At 38.8% G+C, this 23,783-nt stretch overlaps 1 long non-coding RNA gene across 7 annotated transcripts in view; it reads left to right on the forward strand.

The window, feature by feature from the left end:
* LOC126636138 (uncharacterized) overlaps positions 1-20,700 on the forward strand; it is a 40,570-nt gene extending 19,870 nt beyond the window's left edge. For 4 of the 7 annotated variants that reach the window (XR_007627905.1, XR_007627909.1, XR_007627908.1 and 1 more), the window contains 5 exons: positions 540-637; positions 7,400-7,490; positions 10,230-10,409; positions 11,700-11,889; positions 20,453-20,700. This is a non-coding gene — a long non-coding RNA (uncharacterized LOC126636138). Of the gene's footprint in view, positions 1-539; positions 638-7,399; positions 7,491-9,591; positions 9,811-10,229; positions 10,410-11,699; positions 11,890-12,014; positions 14,152-20,452 lie in introns of those variants that run through there. The other 3 variants (XR_007627910.1, XR_007627907.1, XR_007627906.1) reach the window with 3 other exon arrangements.
* Positions 20,701-23,783: the final 3,083 nt, after the last annotated feature.

The raw sequence follows: 23,783 nt of genomic DNA on the forward strand, positions 1-23,783 counted from the left end.
ACTGAGATCTTAGTTGATAGTAGGGAGAAGAAATCAAAGCTGGGGCATTCCAAAGAGTAATATCCTGGAGTTAACATAACATCTGCCTAGAAAATCCTGGTGAGAGCCTGGCAAAAGAAACTGTGTTTCTTCCATTTTAATTTCTTCATTAGATTTTTTGAACGTGTTTCAATTCAAAGGGTTTAACTGTTTTTGGTTTTTTTTTTTCTTCAAGAACCTTTCTAAAAGTTCAGAGAACCACTACAGAATTAAAGCAGTTTGGTGGGTGCTATAGAATACATTATCTCAAAGATAATATTTTAGCATGAAGAGCTTTTAAAACTTAATCAGCTCGCCAGCACTCATTCCTAATTGATCTCTTCCTCCAGGACTGCTCCATTTTCTTGACCTTTTAATAACTGATGGCTTTAGAGAAAAGACTGTTCACAGTGCTTCTTAAAAGTCAGCAGAAGATCTGAGGTATCTATGCAACGTCTAAAGAAGACAAACCTAAAGCAAGTCGTGGCCTTGTGAAGTTCTGATTTCCTTGTTCTCCCCAGGTGTTGCAGCAACTCTGCCATGGCCAGGAGTCGGAGATGGGGATCAGCTGAATTCTTCTCCTTTGGGAGGTGTCAGTCACCTGCTGCTCCCTCCATATGTGAGTCTGGCTTATTTCCTTTAAATATTTTAAAGATAAAATCCAGTCTGTGCCTATTCCGAGTTCAGGTATCTCCAGCTGCTGAACAGCTGCAGGAACAAATCAGTGGTGAAGTTTTTTCCTCTCCAATAACATCACATGTCACTGATAATTCACAGCAGCATCAACAGTAGTTCTTTACTGAGGGTGGGGAGGCCCTGGCACAGGTTACCCAGAGAAGCTGTGGCTGCCCCTGGATCCCTGGAAGTGTCCAAGGCCAGGTTGGACAGGGCTTGGAGCAACCTGGGCTGGTGGAAGGTGTCCCTGCCCATGGCAGGGGGTGGGACTGGATGATCTTTTAGGTTTCTTTCAAGCCAAGCCCTTCTGTGATTGTAAGTCCCACCTAACCAGGAAAAAACCTGCCTGTTCTATCACATATTCCATGTATTCCCTATGAAGGTTTTGGGTTGCTCTGGCAGCAGCCATACACAATGAGTTTATTCTGCTGTTGAAATACACTCACACCACTGCAGTCATTTCTTTTGACCACACAAAGCAACAGGGCATTGTGAGTTCTTTGCTCCAAGGGCAGTTGGGATGGAGTGTTTGGCACCTCCTCTGGAGATGGAGCTGAATAAAACACCTGACAGGGGGCAGTTTTGTCAGCTCAAGTGAAGCAGCAGCTTTGGAGTGCTGAGAACTTCATGGGGAGGTTTTAATGTTCTTGCTTTGATTGCACCAAAGGGATGAGCCCTTTGGAAGCTGCTGAATATCCTAAGTCAAAAAGCACAGTTCATTATTAAATTCATTGGTACAAACACCTTACAGATGTAACTTTTGTATACTTGAAACCCCGAAAGAAATGCTGTTCCACTCCTGTCCTTGGTGTAGAGTCATCTGGAACAGGTTTGGATTAAGAGATGTGATTCAAATTCAGACCCATGATGCAGAGTAACACTCTGATATCTTAGGGATGCACTAAAGCTTTGGGGGATTTGTGCTAGTGAGGCAAAAAAGAGACCCCCTCCATCCAAAAAACTTGCCTACTCAGGTCCCAGGTGGTAAGTGGTTTGTCCATGAAACTCCCACAGAAATTCTTCTCATACCTGACTCTTTCAGGCCCTTTTATTCTCCAAAGTCTCTGACAGTTGATATCTCAAGAAAGAGGAAGGTTCATCAATTATTTTGCTTGTGAAAAAAAAAAAAAAAAACACAAAAAAAACCAACCCTGTTAACTTGTTGAAGAGCCTTCAAAAATGAAGTTTAATAACTCCACAAATTTTAAAAGCCAAATTTTTCCAAACCCCTGTGTATACAAGGCCTTAGGCATTAAAGCAATGGCAATGGTTCCACCAAAGCAGGGTTGTGTTCTCTGTACATCAAATAGCATCGCTAATTATTTCAGTTGAAAAGTACTTCCTTTTGATGAGATTTCTCAGAACAAAAGTTTTCTTAAGTATAATAATTTGTATACATAATACATCTTAGGAGGAATGTCAGATCACAAAGTGATGGAGGCAACTGGAGCTTCATCAGCTCATTATGCAGGAACAGAGAGTGGGAGATGCCGAGAAATGAAAAGGAATGGGAAATCACCCCAGAACAACGGCCTAGATTTCCCCCTTTACAATCCACAATCACTTCCTAGGACATCTGGGCATTGTGTGGTGTCCACTTTGATGCTCTTCCCTCTTTAAAGACATGAAATCTTGTCTTGCTTCCATTGAAGTCCAGGGCAACAAAGCTTCTGCTTGTTCCGTAGGAGAACAGAGCTCATGATTCCCTCTCCCCCACGGGAAACACCCTGGGATTGTTTGCCACATTGGCAGTTCAAAAGCATTGTTCAGAGCTCAGACTGCTCGGAATTTGTGAAGTGAAAAGTTTCTGAGGGTTGAATCATTAATTATATAACTGAGGAAACTGTCTCTGGAAAGCTAATTTTGAATGACTAAAGCATTTTAATTCTTTTCTACATCTTTTTTCCTTTTTTTTTTTTTTTTTTATTTTGGAGGTGGCCAAATGTTCATGGGTTTGTCTGAATTTATTTTTAGCTCTGCTTTCCCTTCTGACCTGACTGACCACTGGTCTGGTAAAGATTTGCAGCATTTTTTCCTGTCACAAAGAAAATACTATGTCCTCTCAAATTTGCATGTTGGTAACAAAGAAATGCTTATAAATATTTCAGGTTTGTCTTTACATTCTCCTGTGAAATTTTGTGGGAAACTGTGCTTTCAAATCCAGGCTTTCTTCCTTTGACTATTTAAATTCAAATACCTGTGTGTATAATCCCTTTCCTCTAAAATTTCTGCACATTTGGCTATTTAAATTCAAAGAGCTGTGTGTATAATCCTTCTCCTCTAAAATTTCTCTACACCACAATCAGAGTGGGGTTGTGAGGAGAAGAGTGATTTGATTGGTTTTTACTGATTTAGGCACAAGTCGTGTTATACATCAGACCACTGAAGAGGAAAAAACATGGAATTTCACCTGGAGTTTCCAACTACATTTAAGTTGTAGGTATTACTCTCATCTACTTTGCTTTTTTTTATTCAGAAGTTTCACATTTGTTTAATATTTATACTTGATCAATCTGTAACATCATAAACCATAACACACTTTAATGTGTAGACATGAGCTGTCTCTCTCCCTTCAAACACCCTGCCTATAAACTTTTATGATTTGGGACCGTGAAAAATAAATGTTAGGATTACAGAGTAAATAATTTGTGAGTAGCAAAATAAATAAATAATTGCCTGTCATAAAAAAAAAAAAAAAAATCTATTTTAGTAGAAGTAGGGTTGATTAAATTCATTTAACACAAAAGGCCAGATCCTCGAAGGATTTAATGCCGTTCACACAGAAACTACTTGAATATTGCAAGTAATAATTAGATAAAGAAACTTTCGATGTTCTGCACTTCTGAAAGGTCATTAAGAGAGAAGTATTACACGGGCAATGGGCAGAAACAATTGGCAGATCACATCCTGGCTCCTGGGGGGAATCAGCACACGAGGCTCGAGCTGCTTCGGTTGCAGCACCGTGGGGCATAAATTCACCAAATGGGCAGGACAAGTTCCTGTCTCTGTGTTGTTACCAAAGCAAAGCTGGAATATTCCAGCTGCCTGCAGAGGAACAGCTCTGAGGTGACAACACAGGAAGGAAGAAGAGGTTTGGGTTGGGTGCTGGGAGGTTTTTGTCACACTGAAGCGTTTAGGGAGAACAGGAGTCCAGCAGGGTGAGGTGGAGAGGCTCCAGCCCTCGTTCCACCAGCTGATCCAACCACTGAGCAGTCAGGATCACCACCCCCAAAAGACACTCCAGCAGGGCCAGCATCCTGTAAAACTGGTTACAACAAAAAGGCATTTTCAAGCATTTTACCTGTGTTTTTATTTTAAGATTCGTTTTTTCCCCTCCGAGTTTCATCATGGGGTGACACACATGGCAAGGACTGGGAATATTGATGCTGGTCATGATGAAGAATCTCAGCAGAATTAGGGGTTTTTTTACCTTTTCCACCCTTCCATACCTTTTTACCTACTGATTTTTGCCTCACTCTTTGTTCACTTCAACAAAACAAAGACTTTCAGAGTCCTGGGGTTTGGGGGATGACTGTGCAAATCATCCTAAATCCCTGCTGAGCTGTTCTGGGGCTGGGAGATGCACAGGGCAGAGTGTTCCTCACTTTCAATCTCCTGTTTGTTGACAGCTGGGAAGGAGGAAAAGTAGGGGGAAGCTGAAAACACCTGACACCTTGGTAGGTGGAGCCTTATGCAGAAGTTAAAAGAGAAAAGAGTTTCTATCTCCCTCCTTAAAACTTGAACATATTCCAGTTTTTTCGTTTACTGTAAAAGGTCCAAATTATTTTATGAAACATTCAGGTTTTTCCAGATATATCTTAGTTTAACAGGAGTAGAAAATTGTGCTTCCAGTTGGGTTTGGTGTGAAAGAAAATGGATTTTCTGTTTCCCTTTTTTAATTCACCTCTGTTGCTTGATTTCAGTTTTTCATTTCCCCTGCTGAGATTTATCTAATTAAAGAAATTAAAGACCCACCTTTCTTTTGATTATGATAAAGGAGTAGAATATGTGAGCAGTCAGATTATGGGGAAAAAATAATTTTGCTGACGTAAATGTGTATGATTTAGTGCAAGCATTATTTTTTTTTTATTTGACTTCCTTCATGGTAACTATGTACTCAGAAAATGACATCAATTTTATTTCTAAACTGTAATCTACATTTAGAACTTTCATTTTGACTGCAAATCTACAAACATAGAAATTTCAGGAGTAATCTTCTAAAAGAGACTCACTAAATGGGGAAAGGTATGAACAAGAAATACCAATCTGCTCCCCAGGAGCTGATAACTTTTGTATTGATCTATTATGGACAGAAAATATATATCTATATATAGATATAATAGTGGATGAACAGGAAAGGATATGGAAACCCAAGGCTTTCTTTGCCTCTGGTGGACACTCTGCAATCTGCAGTGGAATGTTTCTCAGGTGAATGTTATAATATAATAAACCTCAGCAACCACAGATTGCCTGAACTTCTGCAAAACTTGATTCTAAATTACTTCCTGTTGTGTTTTACTCCCAGAAGTTTTTTCTAAGAACTTTTATTGGGTTCCTAAATGGCCTGGGTTTTTTTCCCCCCAGCTATCTCTATATGTTTTGTCTGTATATTCTATGTAATATCTTATGTTGACTCTGATAAATCAATTTATTTTAAGTGAAGAAAAATTAGAAGCCCGTCAAATTTAGCATATGGGCAACGTGAAGGGCTTAACCAGATGAAGGAAGAATGAATATAAATTCAAACTAATAGACACACTTTTTTTCTTGTTTATTAATAAAACATCTTATTTTCTAATGGAGCATCTGGCTTTTTCCAAAGAAAAATACCAGATGAAGCAAATGATGGAGGGGAGTGAGTGTGATCCTTGTCACTTAACCACACACAGCAGGTGCTCAGGCTGTGTTATGATATTCCAGTTTTAACACCAACCAGCACGTTTTGTCAGGTGGTTTGTTGGGTATATTTGGGGTATTTCCCTCATTTTTTTGACTTCTCCTCATGGCTGGAAATATGTTTCTGGTAGGAACAGCTTGTAAGGAAAAAAAAAAAGAGCAGCCTAAGATATCTTTAAAAAGCCAGTGGGTCCTTTGTGACAGATGTCAGACATATCCATGGTGGCTAAAGAGCAAATCTGTTGTCTGGTAGCAGGAATGAGCCAAGGCTTAGCAGATTACCTGCAATACCTTTATTTCCTCTATCTTATTTATTTTCACGGTGCAGGGCTGGATGTAAGTCTTGAATGGGGAGAAAAAACAAAATTCAATTCCCCCCACTTGCTGCTGCCAGCTCATCACCAGCTGCAGTTGTTAATGTGAGTCACGTGTTCCTGTGACACTGGGTTAAATTTATTGTAATGGACTTAGAAATATTTCACTGAACAGAACTTTAAAAAAATGTAATTGCCTGGCAGAAAGCAAATTTAATCATGAGCAGCAGCAGCAGCAGCTCAAGAACCCTTTGCAGTTTCAAACAGAGAAACTAGAGAGGAGAGACTGTCAATTTGATCTTTATTACGATAAGGGTTTATAACAGAACCGGCACTCCTTGAATTAGCAGCTTTTCCAAAGCGTTCAGTACCTGGCTGAAATAAAAGTAGATTCTGCAAAGAACTTTGAAATAAAGTGTTGAAATGTCTTTTCAACAGCAAAAAGGAGATATTTGAATGCACTGTTCCCTTTGTACCCCCAGCAAATACGGTGCCTGTGCTTGTGAGACAGGGAAGTAGATTCAGCCTCTCCTTGATTTACAGAGAAATCCAGCTTTGCTTTTTCTTGCCAAAAATCCCCCATAACCCTGTTTGCATTTCAGCATGATGTTGACTGGACTTCTTTAGTACCTGATGAAAATTATAAAACTCTTTCTGTGGGTGTCACCTCTCCGATTTTGGGAGGTGCTGCTGCCTGGACCTGCTCAGCTTTGATGACACGAACAGGCAAAGCAGCATCTCGTTATTGTCCCTTAATTGCTCAGCTGAGTCTGGGGTCACTTTGCACAATCAGAGTGGCAGAGAGCAGCCAGAATGTACAGACAGCCCATCCCTGGAAGTGTCCAAGGCCAGGCTGGACAGGGCTTGGAGCAACCTGGGATAGTGGAAGGTGTCCCTGCCCACGGCAGGGGGTGCAACTGGATGAGCTTCTGTGTCCTTCCACCCAAACCATTCCATGTTTCTCTTATCTTGAGTTATAAACCAACAAAAATACCTTTTCTTATCCACCTGTGCTTAAGTCCTATTTACACAACTCAGCTCAGATATTTTTGAAAGCAGCCAAAGCAAGGTATTTTTTCGATTCCCTTCATGATAATCTCAATTTTTTTTTTTCAATTCCCAAACACCACAATCTCGTTTATAAAAGGACCATTTGAATTTACAGAGAAATTAGTCTTGAAAGAAGATTCATAAGACCCTGTCTGTCTTGAAAGTTCCAGTGATGCCAAACTTCAATGATAAAATTTGGAATAACATGAAGTGTAGAATGAATGCTGGTTTCCTCACGCAGATTTGAAGCTGATTAGCACTGCTGTTTAAATAATATTAACAGCAACTGTTTGGGGTGAAATAAAGTGATGGTGTTATCTGGGTTCTATGCAAAAGTTCCTTTCCTATTTTTGATGGTAGTTTTGTATAAATTCATCATCTTGTCAGACTCCCTCATAGCAGAACAGTTGGTCAGATCCTTTCCTTATTCCTGTATTATTTTTCAGTGCCACTTCTGAGAGAAGCAGCTTAAATGTAACAGAACTACAATAATGCCTGCACAGAACAGATCGTGTCTGAAAGCTGTATACATTCAAGGTAAGAATTTTATAATTATTTTCATTATAAAGAGTTTCATTCTTGATTTTTCTTTAACTTCAAAGCACTGAGAAGCAAGAAGCAAAATGCACATTTTATCTCTTTTTCTGAGAGAGTTCATGTAAACTTTTAAGAGACCACATTTTTTACTCGTTAAGTACAACTGGAAAACATCTCTTTTATCATTTTTATCACCTTTTATAACCTGTATCAATTTTCTCATTAGGCACCAAACATAAGGATGAACTTGATTTCAAATTCTGACAGAAAAAATGGTCACTGACTGACAGGAATGGCTTGATGCACTCACTTTAAATCAGACATTCCAGATTATATATCATTTTATCTCATATAGGAAGAAATTAATCAGCGCACGAAGCAACAAAAAAAGTCTGAGCTTCACCCTTTAGCCCTGAGAAACAAATTGTTTTAAGTAGATTACTAATAATTATGAGTCATGGCATGAGCCTAAGAGTTTAATATCGCTATTTAATCACATGTGGATTGGATCCACTAAGCAGCATCATGACTCAGTTTATCCCTGTTTCATTATTTATCCTGTGGGGATAATAATAACCAGAAGGAGCAGTGAAACACAATAGAGAACTTCAAATTATTGATGCTTTTTTTTTATACCTTCCAGCCAACATTTAAATTGCACTTTTTAATGGCGAAAAAAAAAATTTCTCTACTTTCTTCAAAGGCAGAACTTGTCCATGATGCAAAACACAGCCAGTCCAGATTAACCTAAATGGGTAAAATGACATAAGTGTAGCTTAGTTAAATATTTAAATTAAATATATTTGGGAAAGCGTAAAGGCAAGAATCAGTTTTGTCTAAATGAAAAATGCCAAAGAGCATTAAACTGCGTACATGTAAAATAAATGAAGTAAGATTTCCACCAGGTGAATGGGAGACTGTAGGTAAGGGAGTACTGAGTAAGTAACTCATTGAGGGAAAACTTTATTAATTCAAATTTCTTAGTATTTAATTGCTTTGTTAAGTAGAATGGAAAATTAATTTAAAAAGTGAAAACAGCCATGACATTTAACTCCAGTCAAAGTGAAAATGGGGGGAATGAATCAGACAATGTGGGGGCAAAAAAGAGGAGGAAAAAGTTCAACACCAAGCAGGCTAAAATGAGGTACAAAATTAATGTTTTTCAGCCTCGTGAGTATTTCCAGAGTGCTACAGCTCATCAGAGGTCTGGCTTTTGTGCCTTCTTGGTCTCTGTCTAATGGCTTAATCACAGAAAAAAATAATCTTTCTCTTTTCTTAGTTTTCCGCTTCATTTACTGATTGTCTTCAACAAGGCAAGGTTGTGAAAAAAGTTAACATGGAACTGCAAATTTGAATGTTCTGGGGAAGAACTTCAGAATTGTCAGAGGGACAGTAGAACACTTCTCCTTAAAATGAATGTTCTCCCTTCACCTTAAGCCCATAAGCACTTTTGTCTGAAGTTTTAGCAGTTTTTAACAGGGGATTTGGTTTCTTCTGCTGTCTTAAAATACTTCCTGTATTTATAATAGACTGTCTAAATTCAGAGTCTGTTGGATGAAAAGGTGACAGAGATACTGAAGAAGGGTTGTATGACAGTTATTTCACATATCACCAGAATTTTATGTAGTATATATGTATATATATTATAAAATACATGCTTTTTAAGAATTATTTAGCTTTTATTGTGTCAAATATTGTATTACATTTAGTATAGTTTGAACTTGTAACAGATACATTTATATATATTTATATATATATATATATAAAGCATTGTATATAATATTAAACATATTAAGAAAATGGACTATCTACATGATCAGTTCCCTTTCCAGGAATATATTCCATATATTCCATATTTTGGGGAGGAATGGGAGTACTTTAATCCAATATAGACCACACTGAAGCCAAAGCAGAGTGAGACATGAACTTCACTGTATTTATGGAAGTATCTATTTCCTTTTATCTCCTGATACTTAACAGGAAATTCGGATTATAAATACAGTTTGCAGTACATTTTTTTCTCCTTAGCACTGGTTTTTGGACTCTATTTCTGGGAATGGATTGTCCCAGCCTGAGTTTAAATCACTTTAATTAATTCTAGGAAGAAGAGAAAAGCTCTTTGGCAAAAGCAGTTCTAAACACCTTTAAAATTCCAGAGTAGGAACATTAAGATTCCTTTGCATTCTCAGTGTAAAGGACAGAGTTTTGTGTGAGTCTGATGGGAGGCACTGATGGTCCAACCCTGCTCTCGCTCCTACCCTGACAAATCAGCCCATCAGAGCCAGCAGGACTATTCCACTTGAGCAAATAAATTCTGACTGTGAGTAAGACTATTCCACATGAGCAAATAAATACTTGCTGTGAGGAAGTAGGACACAAAAGGCCCTTGGTGGCTGCACTAAGAAGCCGATTTAAAGAGTAGTTAGCGAGAGGCCAGGAGAAGTGGGCCAGAAAAATCCCATATTTCCAGACAGAAATGTGCCAGACCCTGAGCTCAAAGGTCTGGAAATACTCTCATCACACACACACTTAAAAAAAAAACATTCTGCATTTTTCACGAATCCTTAATTTATTTATAACCGAGCTCCACACCGGATTCCCTTTCCCCAAGTTTGTTTTGTCAAACAGTTCCTATGCAGGTATAGAAGGAGAAATTATAGGGGTAAATATTCAAATATGCTGGTTTAAATTACTTATTAATGTTGTTTTACCTATTTGTGTTTAATGTTGTTGTTTCAGAGGGAACAGCCAAGAGAAAAATGGATTAACTCTTCCACGTGTGACCAAGGAAGTAGATGGAGAAAATAATCTGGGAAAACCATGCATTGGATCAGACCTTGGGTTTTGTTCAAAGTTACAAATAAACAAACAGGAGATGAGAAGATGTTTCACGTGGAGGCCTTGATTTCACATTTTGAGGTATCACATTTTGAGGCCTTGAAGTTGAAGCACTGAGGGCACGTGTGACTTTTGGGGGGGGATGATTTTTTACATCAGACTGGCTTTTGATCCCAAGTTGTGTTTGTGAATAGTCAGAGAGGAAAATGCCTTCCATCAGACAAGTGGCATTAGCCTGGTTTTCCTCTGAGAATAAGGAAAGAAACCATTTAAGCCTCAGTGGAAATGGCTGGGTATTACACTGATTTTTGGAGAGCTGCTTCTCTGCTGCATTAACCCCTGGCCTCACCTCCTGAGAATAGAACAGGACCTACTGGAGAAACAGGGCTGCTTCTTGCCTATTTTGTGAGCTCTCAAGTGCTCCTCAGTGTTTTGTGCATTAAAAACCAGAAGAAATATGGATTTTGTTTATAATTGAGTGGCATGTTAGGTGGGTAATAAAATAGAGAGTATTTACTGCACTGTACCATGATATGAGATACATTTACACTTATCAGAAACCCTCCTTTATGTCCTACCTAAAGCAACAGCACTACACCTGATAGAAACAACTATCTGGCAGAAAATAGTACCAGAAAGTGAGGTTTTCTCAAAATACACTGAATATTGTTCCTTTAGGTTGTCCAGTTATTTAGCAGCTACTGCAATCCTCAAGAACTTTTGGCTCAGAAGGATTTCTCTTTCTGACCTTAAAAACTACAAGAATAGAATCTTTTTGTTTTGTTTTGTTTTTGTTTTCATTTGTTTGTTTGTTTTTGTTGGGGTTTTGTTTGTTTGTGGTTTTTGTTTGTTTTTTTCTGGGTTTTTTTTTTGTTGTTGTTGTTGGGTTTTTTTCTGTTTAATAAGCCTTGTTTCTTTGGAGGTGCAGTTGGGTTTCCTAAAGAGATATTAGCTCCTGTTGGTTTAATATTGAGAGATAGTTCTATAGGAAGGAATTTAATATCAAGTTGGTTCAAAGTTTGAGAGGAAAAAGATGGTAACGTAGCACATCCTTTTGGACACAGGGAAACCTTCTGGGAAAGCCTGAGAAATGAAAAAGAATTGATCCCTTCTCTCTGTGATTAATAGGCCAGTGAGGAGGTGCTGTTTTGAGCTGAGTTTCTGACCATTTGGGCAATCTCTTCATTGAAGATGAACATTTAACCACAGGCTGAACTTTTTCCTGCACCTTTTGTGATGTTACTCTGTAGACAAGAAGTTTATTTTGGAGTCAGGGATCAACTGCACTTTAATGAGAGAGATGGCTAATTCTGCTCTCATTTCTGCAATTGCATTTGCATTTGGATTTCCATTTCCATTTGCATTTGCAAGGAAATGCAATTGCATTTCTTTCAGTGGCACGGCAGGAGAAAATCCAGGACTGCAATCTCCGACTGTAGCACTGGCAAACAATCCACGATGAATAATTCACTGGGTGAGTTCAGAGACTGTTTCTCAACATGGAATCATCACGAGGAGATTATCATTCCCCCGAATGTATTCATGATTAGGCTGAACTTTGGTGAGTTGTTTTCCTTTGTGGATTAACTGTCAGCAATTAACTGCATGCCTGGTTCTTGATATTTAGCGTTTGAGGGGTGGTAATTTGTGGTGAAAGGCTTTCACTGAAGGCTTCTTTTACTGCAGGTCTCCAAAGGGATGGGTTGGAAGACAAGTGTTGAGAGGAGAAAGGTTTATTAAAGAAATACAGGAAGATGTTTGTTATTTTCAGAAGAAAATATTTCCCTCTTAACAAGAGCAGACCCAGACATCTGTTATGGAAAATAAGGAGGATTGTAATGTATTAAAACCGAGGGAATTCTGCTGGGACATGTGAGGAGTTGGGACACCTGAGCTGGACAGATTCACCTCTGGCAACAAAAGGAAGTGTTATCTTACTTGTTCTTAGGCAAAACATTTTAAACGTGACATGAGCTAACAGAAATTACTGAAATCTCTAAACTAAGGGAGGCTGGAATTCCATAGCCCTACTTGTATTATCAAAGCCATCCCTGGCTCTTGAGTTTATGGAGATGGAACTCAATCCTCACACCAACATTTCCATGAATTACTATTTTAGAATAGCAAAAGCGAAGTGCTGCTGTGACAATATTTACTTTATACCAGTGTGTTTATGTTTAAATCATCCATCTCCCTTTGCACCATCAAGTTTTCCTGAGTCCTAACAGAAATAGTTATTAGAGTCGTTACATTATGTTTTATTATCCAGTACTCGCATTTTAAAATTGTATAACAAAAATAATTTGGTCTTATCTTTCACTTGGGATTTAGTTGAATTCTCTTCAACCTGTGTCCAGCTGAATTCTCTCCCGATAATACAGCTTAGGTTTATCAGATCCTATGAAATAAATGTTGCCTTTTAAAGGGCTTACTGCTGTTGTCTACCTCTTTTCTATTCACTGGCTGAAGATTGCATATATTTATTTTCCTCCTTGTCTGTGCTTTCTCTGATTCTACTCAGTTATTACTTTCCTGGTGTGTGGAAAAACTCAGTAAAATTGCTGAAACTTTTCAGGAACAGAAACACCAGAGGGAGGGAAAAAAACCAAATCAAAGGGTCTCAGTTTCTGAAGTGAAGGCTCCATTTCAGAGCAGTCGTGATCTCTGTCGTGATCTGCTCCATCGTTTTCCTGCGTGGGTGGGATTTTATTTCTCCCTTTGTGTTCCTGACTCACAGAGCATTTGATGAAGTGCTGGAGGAAGCAGAGAAGTGAGGGCACAGACCAGCCATTAAAGCTGTGCTTGTACTGTGGTCAAATCCGAGTTATTGCCTAAGAAATAAGTCCTGAGCCGAGCAGGAGGGTCGGGACTCTCCAGCCACAAAACCCCACGGGCAGAGAGTTGCCATGGACCACCAGGACTTGTTTGCCTGAAGAAACTCCCAGCTCCATAAATACACATAAAACAACATATCCCTAAAATGGCATAATATTGTAACACAAGAACAATATATAAGCATATATAACACCTAATTCTGTGTAAAAACCTTGCGTTTTTTCCTAAATCTACTGCTTTTCAATGGTATACTTACAATATTATTGCATATCTATATGCACAGACAGGAAGAAAACACAGAGGATTTTTATTAAAACTGAAAAGTCAAAAGCAAAAAGTCTGTGAGAGTAAAGCTCTCAAGAAAAAAAGATAGACTGGAATATTTATGAATGCTTTACAGGCACTAAATAACAGAGTTATTCTGCAGAGACTGAGGGCTAAGTGGAGAAAGGTGAAATGAGATGGAAGACACTTTAATTGAATGTACGTCTGTCAAAATTCTTCCTCAAATGTTGGATGAAAAATGACTGGCTAAACCTCTTAATTAATCAATTCTGGGACAAAAAACCAGCGTGTCAGGCACAATTTCGGTTTTTGTAATACTTGGTGGGTTTGAGTTAATTGTAAATTTATTGCCCAAATAAACCTGAAAGGGAGATGAACTGGAAATAATCCATGTATAGGAAACAAGAGGTTGCAATTAAAAATGCACCTTTCTCTTTGTTGGCTGTGTACAACAGCCATCGAAGCAACAACAACCCCAGAAGGAAAATATAATCCATAAAACACCTTCAGATTGTATTAGCACTGTGCAGTGGATCAAACGTATTTTTCTGGAAGTAAATTCATTGCTTTTGATGAAGTTACATCACAGACAAGTTCAGTTCAGTGTATTTAATTTCCAGAACAAGTATTGAGCTGGGGAAGGGTGTTTAAGCTCATAATTGGCACACCAATGTATGGCAGAGAAGTAAATATGCTATTAATTAGGAGCTAAATATTGACACATAGCGAGATTAAATTATATCAAAACATTCAATGTAACTTGCTTAATGCACTATTAAGTATCCAAATATTGTGTGTATGGAATTGTAATTATTTGCTTGGATTCTGTACTGATTATATGGCAAGAAAAAAAATCAGATTTTTCCAAACACTTGGGGCTGACCTGTCTTTACCCTGGCAGAAGTCGATGACAGAATTATCCAGGATTCTGCTCTGTCTGGTTGATAAAACTCATCCCAGGGAAATGTCGTGTTGCTGCTCCCATGGACATGGACTTTCCACTGGGATCTGAGCTCCTGCACAAAGATGAGCGTCAATTGATTGTTAAGGGTTGCACTTCGTTACAGGAGAAAACAACGTCACTGAGCCTCATCTGTTAAGGACTAAACATTTGCCTTTTGATCTCTCTATGTTGGGCGGGTGAGATCAAATTCTTGGCAATGAAAACCCCCCCAAAATTCCATAAAAGTAACTTTTCATAACGCATACAGATGTTTCTCAAAACAAAAGCTTAAGGAACCCCCGAGAAAGGTGGAAAGGCAGATTTTTCCTGTAGGATTCAGACCCTCAGAACAAGTGACAGGAGAATTTGCAGCACCCTGAGGACTTCAGTGGTGCTCAAAAGTGAGAAAACAGAAGGGAACATGAATTATTAGTTTGTGTCATTGTTTTCACAGCCTGCTTCAAGAATTCTTCCTCCTGCAGAGGCATCAACCCTAAAAGAAGATACTGATGTCAATCCTTATCTTGGCTTAATGAGATTCATTAAAAGCTGAAATATATATGTATATTTTAAATTTTAAATGACAGCACTTTAATAGAAATAAAAAAATATAGTTTTTAACATATGGGGATTTTTTATGGCTTTGGAGGGTTATTTTGGTGTGTTTTGGGTTTGTTTTTTCTTTTGGTTTGGTTTTTGCTTTGTTTTGTTAATTTGGTTTTCATTGTAGGTTTTTTCTGTTGTTGTTGTGGAGTTTTTAATGTCGCTCTTTCTTGGTTTTGTTTTTGTTTGTTTTTCCTGGGAAACACTAACGAGGTATTTTAAAGCATTTTTTTTGTCATGGATCTCATACTTGGGCTCTTGTTCAGGGTATGTTTTGTTCCTTGTAGGTGAAAAGTTAAGCCATTAGTGTATAAATATGTATAGGTTGTTAATACCACCACATTAGTAGCTTGAGTCCTTCCCGTGTAGCTGATGTAACAAAACCCCTTGTAATTTAAATACATTTTTACAGTGATAACCGTTATACTGGATATCAGAGTACTATCGTGCTAAAAAACTATATATATGCTATTATCACAGCCACAGGTCTGTGCAAATATGTGTCTTTTTAATAACTACTTTAAAATGCTTCCACTTACAGATGATGATTATGCAGGTGAAAGAAATAATTGTGCAAGCATGCAATGGATGAGGAAAATAATTAGGATAAATAAAATAACTTACACAACAAGGGTAGCCATAAGATTATGGCTGGTCCATTAAAGTCTATGAATATCTGCCCATTGACTTCAATTAGCTCTGAATTAGGCACTTAAACAGCAGGAAGCAAATGGAATATTCTATTTGATTATCCTGGTCAATGAGCAATGAATGCATAAAAATAACCGTCCACAGATCCCACCGGAATCGGCCTCTCTAAACTAAGCCAAAGAGCAGCAACTTTTCACAATGTTATTCTTACTTATTTTTTCCCTGCCCAAAGCATTCTGGGTGTTTTGGGGTAAAGAAGAACTGATTTTTTTGTTATGTCTGCGATGAATTCAGGTGCAGTTTCAAGGCTGCAGAAGAAGAGGAGTCCACAAGAGCACAGTGTTATGGAAAATTTATTTTGAAGAGGTTGTGGGGTTTTTTTATGGTTTCAAACCATTTCTCACTGCAAAGGATATTTTGCATGACCATGGAGGGAGCCAGCAGCCAGTTCAAACAGAAGGGGAGATGTAGAGACTGGAGACAAACCCTGCAGGGAGTCACCACCTCCTCACAGAGTGACCCCAGCACTGCCAGAGAGAGGAGACCCTCCCAGAACCAGCACAAATAATGTTTAATGGGCTCAGACAGGCAGTGCTTGGGCAATAAATTTAACAATTTACCCAATTTACTGATAGCAGGTCAGCGGTTAATGGAGGATTCTGAAGTGTTCCAAGCTGTGCATTCCTGCCATGAGTCTCCTCCAAGGTGGCCTCTCCTGCACATCCTTGACCAGACACTTCACTCTTCGAGTGCCACTGGTTGACTCCAAGTGTTAATTGACCCCCATTCCTCCCTGCTGCTGCCCCAGAACACCATCCCCATAAAAGCAGGATCTTTCAGGCTGATGGAGAGGATCTTCCTCTGGGCTCCCATATTCTGTATTCCTCCTCAGCCCAATTCTTTGCTATTTTTTTTGCCTCTTACCCTCTTCTGCAGTGGTTTTTGTATTTATCCCTAACTTGCCCAAGCAGTTGGGTTTCTCTGGGTCTGAAAAATATGACCAATTACTTTGTGCCAGCTGCTGTAGGTCTCTAGCAGGAGGGAATATATTAATTGCTGCAAGCAAACCATACTTTTTTTTTTTGGCCTTTATTAATCCAAAGTTGATCCAAAACATAAATTTTTGGTCATAGTTTAGAGAAATATGGTTTTGGTGCCAGCTGGAAGGAGCAATATTGGAGGACCTCTCTGTTTTCCACTGCTGAATATATTGGAAGGTCCCAGAAATGGCTCCCAAGGAACATTTAGAACTAAGTAAAGAGAAAAAGAACCTTGGTTATCATTCACCAAATCAGTGTTAAATCTAATTTCACCTAAGGGAAAGTGTACAAAATGGTAATTAAATTGTAAAAGAAACATGCCTACTAAAATTGAAGACATTGTACAGCTTTTTGACACGATTGCAAGAACAAATGAGACAAGGCACCACGCTACATCTCAAATATTAAGTACAAAACACTGAGAACTGGAAACTTTTAAATTAGGTTATGCCTTAAAGGCTGCAGGATAGGAAATTACAAGATAATAAGTTTGGGGAGTTTATTATTTTTCGTTATTATTGCTAAGGAAACAAGTAAATTGAAAGGAGGAGGTCAATACAAGGTGAGAGGGCTGCTGGGGAAGAGGAGCTGAAAAACTTTTCAGCAGCTCAGAGATGTGGAACTGGCAGAAATACCTCTGGTGACAATGCCAAAGGCAAACAAATACAATGGGGCACTTTTGATCATCAAAACACCGGGTACACACTCCCTACCCCTTCTCAAAGCCACAAACAAGGCTGGCTGAGCTCAGGGAGGGGCTTTGCACCTTGCTGGGCTCAGCTGTGCTGGCCACAGCAAAGAAGCTGAGGAGGAGATGCTCTAAACAGAGAATGTGTGGGTAAAGAAGTGAGATGTGAGCTCAGAAATGGACCATCAGGGTGAGGAACAGCCACTCACATCCCAACCAGAGTTAACACCTGCCACGTCTGAGGAATGACGGGGCAGCTGCAGTAAAGTATCATGGATGTATTCCACAATAACAATTTACATATTGATTAAAACCCATAATTTAGATTGCCTCAGGTTGGCTCTGAGCTGTTAGACTGATACCTGGCAGCCTCTTAAGTGTGGATGGGGGAAAATTACCTGTACTGTCAATAGCTGTTTACCTATATTAAAATAATTAGCAATCAGAGTGTACTCCGCTGCCTTGCACACAGGGAGCCTAATTAACTTTCTCCTTCGGATTTATACATCCACTAACAAATAAATGGAAAGCCATCCCTTGCCCTCCATCATGGGACTGTGCCTGTCTGTATTTTGGAGAGGCAAATGCCAGTTCAAACAAGGACAGGCTTTATGTCAGGGATTTGTCATTGCATCTCTTCAGGGCCTCGTGGCCTCGTCCAACACGGAGCATTGTTCCACATGTTCCACTGAGTGATGCACTGCCGTGACAAAGTGTTAATCTCCATTAAAAATTTAAAAGACACCCAGCTATTTTCACCTGCTGATTCATCTGCAGCCCTTCCCAGCTCAGGCAGCCCTATCTCCCGAGCTATTACGAATTACCAGAGAGCCATCCTTCAGCTCAGATTCCAGCAGCAGACGCTGGAGAGTGAAATTGCTTCATATGAAAGGATGAAGTCCAGTGCTTGTCTTTCCCTAGTTAATAGATCACCAAAATGAAACAGCACGACTTTGCTGTCCTCTGCAGATGACTGTCAGGGGTTTAAGTACACTGGGCACCAGATATTATTTTATTCTGAAAATACATCAGCATGGTTATGTCTTTCTGTCTCTTGACTAATCCCGTAGCAGTTCGTGCAAAGGCATCAAATCACAAAAAAATGTTGGTTTCATCTGTCCCCCAACGTGTGGATTGTGTTGCTGCCCCTTTTCCCTCACACAGATACTGAAATTTCTCTGATGGCGTTGAATTCATACTTAAATAGCACTTAATAATGGTGCTTTTCACTGAGAAAGGTAATCATCTCTTTATATAATAATCTTAATAATGGTCACATGAGTAAAAGGAAGAGAGGGAAAAGGATGATGAGAGGAAGCTCAAGAAGATGGTGTAGTTGCTCATGATTAGACTGATAGAGAAACATTTACATATTTCATTGTTGGGTTTTAAGAGAAATGCAACTTAGCTTTAGAAATGCAGACTTTTCTCCTGTTTTGATGTTGGGCACAACACTGGGTAAGGCAATAAAGGTAGCAGCTAAATTCCATGGAAACTGGTAACCTGAAGGGACCAAGTCCATGAGGAATTGTGGATTCCTTGACATTAAAATAAATAAAAAATAAATAATAAATAAATAAATAAATAAATAAATAATTAAAGACCATGAACAAATATGGAAAAAATGGAGGGTAAAAATCAAGTCTGGAAACAAAGAAGCCCACAGAAAATAAAAAAGGAAGAGCTTTTATTTTCTTAATTGGGAAAGCTCATGACAAATGATGATAAACATCACTGTGAGTAATGTCTCACTGACTGTCTGAAAACCACATAAATTGGTAAAAAATGTTTGATGGGTGACATCAAATATATTGAAGCGATACCATTTCCTTAATAAAAAAAAAAAAAAAAAGAAGAAGAAACAAAGCAAAACCAGTGAATTTATGTTACAGGTCTGAGCACTGAGCATTCTCATGCAGTTATAAATAGGCTGTTTAAATAGGGAAGCTTGAGGGACACGTAATTCCAGCTGACATGAGGAACTGCTGGAGAGGGAGAGGAAACCTGTTTGTGTGCTGCTTGTTAGAGTAACAGCTTGTGACTGCTCTCAGAAAGAATTCTCCTAAAGCCCCCTTCTCCCTGAGTTACAAAGAGCACAGCAGCGGATTTGTGACTCTGATGGGGAGGTTACAAATAGGAGTAAGTAAATATTAATCCACTGTCACAACAAATTTGAGTGTCAAGAGCCTAAGAATGAGCAGGAAATAACTCCTAATGCAGATGAAACGTGGTGAATATTTTTTCAAACATGTATTTGTGCAAATATAAATTAAAAAGAAAAACAAAACCTCCAGAGCATTCAAACTTGTTTTATAAGGCTTGGTCTTTAAAAAGGTAGAAATCCTGTATTTTAACTTGCTCTTGGGGGAAGACAAAGATTGTATTCCAGGCTGTGCCAACACTGAACTGAGTGAATACTCCACGACTCCACTAGCACAATGAAATCCCAAATTAATAATTAGCTTTGGCAGAACACCAGCGTGGCTACACGGCCTGGGGATGTCTGGATGCACCAACCAAGTCCTGTGGGAATACACCCTCCATCCAAGCACAACAGAGAAACATTCCCAGAGACATGGAGCACCTTGTAAACCATTATTTAATGGATTATTTGAGCTGTAGCATCCTTCAGCATCTACAGCTAATATTTGTAGGGGGATGTGTTCTTTACATTTATTTATAAGAGCAAAACACGAGTCATTATGGATTTATGGACCTCTTCTCTAATTTTTTGTCTGTGTTTGGGTATTCCCCAGCCACACTTGCAGAGGCTGCTGTAATATAAAAATTGACTCAATAGGAGAATAGTGGTATTAAGAATCGTGGACTTTTGATTTTGATTCACATCATATTTTAACTGTAGTTGTTCTCCTATGGAAATTCTACTTCCTCAATTCCATTTCCTGTTGGAAATGCTGGGAGAAGAGAGATGGGAAAGCCCAGAAAAACCCATGCTATTAATTTTAGCTCTGTATGCATTCCTAGCCATGAAAGAATTAAGCAAATATGTTTTATTAATAAATTAGTAACTGCATGTGTACTTATACCTTTTTTTTTTTTTTTTTTTTTTAAATTTCAGGCAAATGCAAAACTTATCATTATTTAGAAACGTGGAAAGGGAAATACAGGAGTTTTTCCTCAGAGGCCAGGAAAGCTGAGGTTGTAAACTGGAGTTGATGTCCTGGCACTTGGCAAACTGGCTGGGATGTCTTCTCTGGGATCAGCTGTGGGATCAGGTGTGCTGGGAACTGGGAGGCTTTAAAAGGGGGATACTGGTCATGAGATCCTGTGGAGCTGATCAAGCAGATGTTCTGGAGGAAAGCCAGAGGTAAGGAAATGCTGCTGGGATATAGCAGGAGGGGGGAAGGGGTTATAACAGAGGGTTAATGGAAATAAAGCCTTATACTGAGAGACAGGACTATGAGGGAAGCCATTGAATTATTCTTATGGCTCTGAAAAGCTCCTAGAGGGTGAAAACACAGCTTTATCTGTTTCTTCAAAGCCTATGTTTTTATCTTTTAATGTTTATTACAAACCCAGGTCCAAGCATCTGCTTTCCCCCTCAGTTGCAGTTGTTTGCAGTGGGTATGGCTGAGCTGATCCTTCTGCTTTACTCTACTGTGCCACAAATTTTCAGGGAGTTGAAAACCAAAAACTAACAAACAAGTTCATAATAATGACCAGCTTGACCATATATGTGTTGTTTTTAAGATAAATTTAGCTGTTATTTGGCTGAGCTGTGAGTGGGGAGAGTTACAAGTGGGTGTAACTTTTTTTTATCAGAGTTTAACAAGCACTTGATGCATCCCATGAAAATTTTATGGAATGTGTCTCCCAAATTAGCAGAGGGTTAACCAGTCTTCTGAAGTGAACAGTGGGAAGCACTGGATCCTGCTGTGCTGGGAGATGCCCCAGCAGATACAGCAGGATGGAGTTTAAACTTGGGCATTTCATGGCTTGTCTGGGAGTGGGAGGAAATGTCAGCTTGTTGAATTTCTACCCTGATATTAAAATAGAGAGCTCCTGCCCCCCCAAAAAACAGGGGCTTAATATAGGAGAGTCAGGGAGTTCAGACATGTGGGAAGAAGACAAAATTACACCCTTCTGATGTAAACAATTTACAGCACACTGGGAAAGGGTGGCAGGAATCTGAGTGGTGCCAAGGGTGGGGCTCAGAGAAACCTGATCTACAGTGCAAAGTGGTTTGGAAAAGTGATCCCAATATTCCCCCAAAGTCCTCATTTACAAAGGACATCAGAGCAGCAAGAAAATGGAAAAATATTTTCTCTCTAAGAGCGTCAGCTGCATCTTGGTGTGGTGGTAATTTTCTTGGTATAACGAGGTAAAAAAGGAGTGGGTTTGGGGCTGTCCAGAGAAGGTGGAGTTCAGGAAAAAAAGGGCTTGAAAAAATTTAAAAGGAGATAAGTTTCTTCCTCTGCTTTTTTCTTTGTAAAAAACCCCTACAGACGAAGTTGAAATCCAGATTTCTGGTCCTGACAATGCGTGACCACTGCCCAGGTATGTCCCTTATCCCCCAGCCAGAAATAAATCACATTTGGGTTTCCCTTTAACTACATTAATTACCAAGTACTTGTGATCCTGTATTAAAACCACTGGAGAGAGTAGAGAAAGAGATTATGTGGATCTTTCCCAACAATATGTTTTTTTTTCCCCTAGCTGCTTAAATCAACTTTATTGTTCCTTATCAAGGCTCCTCATGACTGTAATGACAGCAAGAGAAATAGAAGAAATAGAAAGATGAGGAATAGAAGAAACTTACATAAACACTGGGAGAGTTGCTGGCTGATTCATGTGCCAACAATTGGTGTCTGAAATGGAGCTAATTAACATTCTCATTATGATAATCACCTTCAGCATTTCCCTTTATTTTTTTCCAGGCTCTTTCCTTAACTGTCTGTCTCTGAGATAAGGAAATTATTATCAGTGTATCAGCCCAGATACATTTCAGGGGAAGAATGGCAAGAATTAATTCTGGTCTATCTGAGAGGAGTACAATTAGGGAACTTTCATGATGAGACTAAATCTCCAGATTATTGGATCAGATATCCTCATTTCAGGCTGCTCTGAAAGCCTAATTCTCCATTCACTTTCCAAAATGCACTTAGAAATAATCACCACTGTAAGGGAGGAAGGGGAGGAAAGTACCTGTAAATGGTCTGAGACAAAGCAACCCCATCACAGAGGCTTTTTTTGCAAAGTTAAATATTGGGGGTTTTTTGTAAGTGTTAATTTTATTGCTACAGCGCAATGATTTTTATAATTGATTTCAAAATTGGTATCTTTTTTTTTTACCCCTCCTTTTTCTTTCTCTGCTGTTTAGGCCTGTGAGTCAACACTGTGATAGCTCTGAGGGGATGATTGTAATGGATGATACTGCCTGATTTTGTTTTACTGGAAACTCATTTGGGCAGCATTATCCAGCCTTTGACATGTTGATGGCTTGTCATGGATTTTGTGAAGAATTCAGGGGAATGAAAAAAAAAAAAAAAAGGCATTTTCAGATTTGATTAATGCTTTCCACAAATAGAAATGAATGTGATTCCGACTTCCAAATTATCTTTGATTCTCCAGAATTGAATGACTTCCCTGCCCTCTGGAGATCAGGACTGTAATTAATGAATATACATTATTAAAACATTGTGCTGTCTAAAACTTGGGAAGAGGAGGGAGAACAAACAAAATAGCCCCAGACAGGCTTTTTCACCTGTGTTAAGTAATGGGAGTTCCACTTAAAAGGTGTCAGTCACAGTGTCCTTTCCCTTCCTGGTCAGTTCTGGACTTACCTTTGGATAAAATGGTCATCAAACAATTCCATCAGTGGTGCTTGCAGGGCTCTCCAGGATCTTTTAAGCACAAGATGAGAAATTTGCTGAAGAATTCTCTGCACAATCAAGTCAAAGCCTTCAATTGAACATGACTTTCAATCTTTATATCTACTGAGAATTCACACTGGTCCGAGTTATTTATATCCTTAATAAAAGGAATTCCTTTTCTCTCTTTTCATTCTGTGGATTATTTATCTGCTGTCTAATAATTCATCAAAGCTGGGAACTGCCAGGGTTGATGGGAAGCAGTCTGGCTTTTGAGACTTTTTGTTGTCATGTCTATTTTTTTTTTTTTTTTTTTTTAGTTAAACATTCTCAAAGAAATTTTAAGTCTAATTCTTCTGGGCCTGTATCAGAGAAAACACCCAAACTCTTCCTTACCCTCTGTGTCACACCTTATATTCTTATTTTTCCTTCCTCCCATGTACAGACCTTAACTTTCAGAATAACTTGAATGGTTTTTTATCTATTTTTATCAGGTTGCTCCATAGCTGAGCACTCTGACTAGAAAATCTGATTCTGGGTAAAATTATTTTATAATAAAGTAATTCCTGAAATAACAGT

This window comes from Myiozetetes cayanensis, unplaced genomic scaffold (genome assembly GCF_022539395.1).
Source record: "Myiozetetes cayanensis isolate MyiCay16 unplaced genomic scaffold, myiCay2020 scf13, whole genome shotgun sequence".
NCBI lineage: Eukaryota > Metazoa > Chordata > Aves > Passeriformes > Tyrannidae > Myiozetetes > Myiozetetes cayanensis.